Source organism: Glandiceps talaboti, chromosome 17 (genome assembly GCF_964340395.1).
Source record: "Glandiceps talaboti chromosome 17, keGlaTala1.1, whole genome shotgun sequence".
Lineage (NCBI taxonomy): Eukaryota > Metazoa > Hemichordata > Enteropneusta > Spengelidae > Glandiceps > Glandiceps talaboti.
In genome coordinates, this window is record NC_135565.1 from 16,031,209 (window position 1) to 16,037,208 (window position 6,000).

Here is a 6,000-nt window from a genome sequence, read left to right on the forward strand (position 1 = left end):
CAGGTCACACACCCCTACCAGAGCTGGCCACTGGTACATGGTACCGCCCCCCGGCTTATTTGGCGGCCATTGTGGTCTCTAAAATGAGTTATTTGTTATGACATTTTGACTATTTCAAAAAATTGCGGGATCAATCTTCTTGATTTTAACTTACAGGTGAATATTGTTTCAGTTTTCTTTTTAAAAAAAGAAGTAACAGTGACTGTTTATTACGTCATTTATTTCCGTATTGCATACTTATTACCCGGGTATTACTAATTAGGAAATATGTTTGTGTTGTTCGAACACGCCCTTTGAGCTCTCTAGCTCTAGAATATTGCACTCTCGCAAACCGGGTCAACGTCCTTTAGTGCCGCAAAGAGGGCTGCGTTTTTACGACGTTGCATATCAAGTTTTTGAATGGTTAGTTCTAATGTTGAATGGCACACTTCCTGTAGAATGCCTTTTCGTGTCGTATGCGTCTTTGTCGAAAAATTTTGTCCTTTTTTTGACGAAACTGTCGTCTTTATTCATGTATTTGGATGTACCATTTCTCAATGTCTCTCCATTACTTCGATGAGTCCGAGCAGTGCCATTTTCAATTATTTTTGTGTTAACATCGTTTTCTTTCATGAATATTGGCAAACATTGCACAACTTTGGATAACATATTGCTAGCATTTTGGATTTTGTCCACCGTTGAATGTCGATAGTAGTGAGCTATTTGTCTTATGTCATCAACTTCTTTGAGTGGAGTTGGCGTTAGAATGTTACTACAGCAGACGGCACAGAGTAAGAGTCCAATACTCACAAGGTCAAGGGTCACCTGTAAGAGTAACAAAATATGGACAACCACATAATTCTCATTTCTGAAATAACGATAACGGCAAAGTGATGCTTGAACAGTGAATTACACATCCATGCATGCATGCATGCATGCATGCATGCATGCATACATACATACATACATACATACATACATACATACATACATACATACATACATACATACATACATACATGCATGCATGCATGCATGAATACATACATACATACATACATACATACATACATACATACATACATACATACATACATAGATTGTACACGTCATTCACATACAAATGAAAGAACAACCTTACATTGAGCCTTCAGCTAGCTACCTTAGCAACAACCAACCAACCAACCAACCAACCAACCAACCAACCAACTAACCAGTCAGTTAGTCAGCCAGCCAGCCAGCCAGCCAGCCAACCAACCAACCAACCAACCAACCAACCAACCAACCAACCAAACAAACAAACAACCAAACAAACAAACAACCAACCAACCAGCCAGCTAGATAGCACATTAGAACGTGTTACTGCCCTATCTGTGATGGAAGTCTCGGTTTCTACAAACTTTAAGACAACTACCTTTCTCACCTGACTGTCTTTGTATTTATGTTTCAGTTCGCCATCATTCAGTATATCAACAATACTACTTATAATGCCAGATTTGTAGATCTTCCTGGCAAACTGTTGACATTCACAGCACGGGATTCGTATACTACGACACAAATCCCGATATAATAACCAGTTATTTTCAGGGCATTTCTTCCTCCTGTGCAGACGTTCCACAATTCTCCGATAACTGACCACAACCACCATCGTGTCGAGGTAAGACACCAGTTCTAGCCGTTCTGATTTCTTTGTGACTTCTCGTTCAAATATGTCGGCTATAGCTGCTAGTATGTTTTGCATCAACCCCTCATTATCGGTGTGGTACAACTTTAAAACATTCAAATCGGTCAGGTGTTCTTGTAGCTGTCGTTTCCATTGTTGTAACTTAGCACGTCTCTCAATCTCTTCAATCAAAAATTTTTCTAGTTGATCCGACACATTGGATGCAGTTTTCGAGTTGGCATGGTAACACATTGTTGTATTGTTATCTACAAATAGAACCACAAAATCACACATTTAGAATATACAAGATGTATAAAGTACTGGTTACAGTATAACTTTCAATGGAAAAAAATGAAAATTTTTGAGATATTGGAACTTAATGTCACCTTGTTGACCACACCAGTATCTGACCAGTTGTTGTACAAACACAGCTATGTAAATCCCCATGGCAACAAGCACGATGTTCTGAACGGTGAATAGAGAACCATAGAAGACGTTCGGGAAAGTATTGCTGATATAATCTAAGGATGTAAAATACAAGTAATGATGTACACGAAATATACTAGTAAACAACGAATAAGATACGCGACGACATCAACAACAAACAAAAAACAATGTCAAAATAAACACCCAGCCAAAAGTTGCTGCCTTTAGTACACTTATATTTTTACTGCTATAAGCTTACTTTGACTGTAAGTGATAAAATAGCACCCAGGTAACTTATTCAATTTTGAAATCGGAAACTAGATTTATTCGCTACTGCCGGTTTTTACTAGCTTAATGCACTGTAGTATATACTCTACCCTGAAGAAGACCTCCTGTGTGAGGTTGAAACGTTAATGGTAATAAAGTTTAACGTGTCATTTATTTTACCAAGCCCTATTGCATTGGAGATGTGGTCGGCCATTTTGGTGATTTCCTGCAGCTGTGACATTACACTTACCACGATCTCTTTGCCTTGACAAATACAAATGAACTATTATATCTTGCCGCCCACTATCACATTGAAGTTGATAGCAGTGATCATGTGTACTAAAGATATATTTATGCCTGACTGGACTTTTACTTTAAAGGTGAACTAGCTGCAACTGTACCTTTTTTTAAAACTATTTTGTAACCAAAGGTATAATGTGAATCGTAATATCATACACACTGCACAGTACTGAATCACCTATAGGTAAAATATATTTATGTAGCTGTAATGGTATTATGCAATATATTTAACCAAATTGATTTCTGGGTCCGTACCCAAAAATCAGCACCCCAATGAATCATGATTTCAACTTATTAATATTACTTATAGATCAAACAGACCTTTATTTTGACATGTATAATGTCTAATTACTAGTATTTTAACAATTTTCAGTGAATATGTAGTTAGTTGTCTGATCAAAAAATAGTACCACCGTTACTATTACAGCTAGTGCAGGTTTAACGATTAAGTATACACTCACTTTGAACGGCTGGTGAAAATAAGATTATCATAATCAATAACTGTAGACCCAATAATCTGGGAAAGTTGACTATTCTTGACCAAACACGTGACCACAAATCATCCATGTTTTCTGTTTATCAAATACAGATATATTAAAAAGAACGGTAAAAATTAACATACATACGTAGCAATGAAAATGAAAATACAAGTATCGACAACAGTAACCACACAAACCAGTGACGATGACCACACAAACCAGTGACGACATACTATAATTTCAGTACTTTGCCAAATCAATATCGAATGGTTACAATAGCTTTAGATTGGACTCGATACTCAGAGTTCAGACTATACCACGTAAGTCCAGTATGCAAGACATGGCATACGATATATATATATATATATATATATATATATATATATATATATATATATATATATATATATATATATATATATATATAGTTGTCTGATGATCGCACAATGCGTGAAACTCCGAGTTACAACCAAGAAAGAGTTCCAGTACTACCAAAACTATATATATATATATATATATATATATATATATATATATATATATATATATATATATATATATATATATATATATATATATATATATATATATATATATATATATATCTTTGTTGCTATAATATTAATTCATGCAGCAGTCGTCCAATTCAAACAAACTTGCAGATATTTACATGATTGATAAATTAGATTTTACGCAAGTGAACTCTGACATCATGTTAAAAAAACCTGGCTAAGAGCTTGTATAGTGATCGCTATGTTAACAAAACGCACCCTCCCTGTCATCAAACAAAACACACTTCATGCGGACATGCGTATTAATTAACGACCAATTAACTTTAAGTTCTCCTGGACCATCTCCTTATTTACAACACTGCATGAGATAACGTCCTATACGAATTATGCTATTGTATAAATATTGTGGTGTGCGTTACGTCGTTTCTCTTCCGGGATTTCATAAAACACCGGAGTAATTGACCCGGAGATATTAGGGTCATTTAGTAACCCCAGTAAGGTCACTGTGTACAGGGTGAATAGAATCAACATGACATCCTATTTATCACCAGTACTTTTGTGATGTGATGCAGACACCCAGACAGACATATCTAAATACAATATAGGTAAAGCGCTTAGCTTAGGTCTGGGATCAGTACCCCCCCCCCTTTCCGATCAACAGGTTGTCATTGTAACAATTGTAACATATTGTCTGCACTCTGACCATTTTTACACGCCTCACTTGATAGATTATTTCAAAATACATATGTTTCAATAACTTCATATTTTAGAGGTTCGCCAAACAAATTCAATAACCACACGAGCAATAATATTGCAACATTATCAGATATTCATAACTTATAGGTTTGTTATTTGAACTATCATAATTTCCAGCCGCCGCGTTATATCTCACCTACCTGTTTGTTTGTAGACTGGTACGATCAGATATCACACCATGCACTGATATGGTGTTGTTGTATAGTATTGGTTGATATCAATGGCGCCCACTTACATTTCCAACACAGTGAGTGTATAGTCGAGTGCAGTAGGCCCTGATACGTGTTGCGTCGTGACTGTCCATTCAAGCAAGTAAGTAACGTCACACCACCAGTGACGTCACACTAACACTGATTTGGTGTTTTTAAAGTGAAGCTGTCATCACTGCCAGCAAAAATATGTAGTTCACGTGTTCTAATTACAAACACTGGTGCATGGTACCGTATGTGTTGGTACACATGCGTACTGATATACCAGTGTAGTGTTTGGATGGTCATGTGAAAAAAGGTCAACAAATTCAAATATATGTATTTTTGAAATACCATAATTTCGGTCGAAAGTAGTTTTAATTTCGTCAATATTTCTTTAGAACAGTCGATGTTTTGAAAAAGAAACATCACAAATGTGTGATTTAAAAGTAAAAGTGGTAAATAAAAAGATTTTCAAACTACTCTGTTGTACATAATGTCTTAATTATAATACGGACACTCTGCACAGTTTTTAATAACCTATTGGTAAGCATGGTTGGTTAGCAATACATATAGTAAGTTATATGATCATGCAATAAATCCACGGATCAAATCGATTCTTGGGTCCGCACCCAAAAATCTGCCCCCAAAGTGAATCACGATTTTATTACTACTTTTAGATAAAATAGGTCTCTAATTAACATGTGAAATATCTAGTTGTTACTATTTTAACAATTTGTAGTTAATATATTGGTTTTCTGACAAAAAATAAACAGCTTCAACAAGCTCAGAGTCAGCCCAAATTGCAGCTTTTCAAATATATTTTTTTTCTTTTTGAACACTAATATGCTGTTTCACTACGTGTATATTTTTTCCGTAACGACCAGATTTGTTCTGTACAGAGTAAGCAAACCTTAGCAGTTACAGTAATGTTTGCAACTTAGAACAGATTACAAAAGGAAGGCGGGAAAACAAACTAAAACAAATCCTAGAATGACAAAATTCGTCGTTGCTGGCGCTATGAGTGTACATAACGATGAACCTCACAGTCTGCGCAGTTCTTTACTTACTTTGTGCATTACTTCTCACCAGTATCACAACAGAAAACAATACATTTACACTAGAAGAGCATAATTATGATGGAGAATGAACAGAAGAAAGTATATGGAAAATATATCATATTCTAAATAGTACTAGTTCTAGTATATCAAATTCGACAAAACTGCATACAATTGAGTCAAGGTTTCCTGCTTCTTTACACATATCCAGTCTTTCAGAGACGATAGTGGGGGGAAATACTCTGACTAACAAACGACTGCGTCTACAATATCAATTTACTGACTGCGAGGTGTGATCAATAGAGATGATGTCGCCGTCAGTATCATTTTATAGTGTATAGCGCCCCCTGTGGTTGACTTATGAAGTATAAA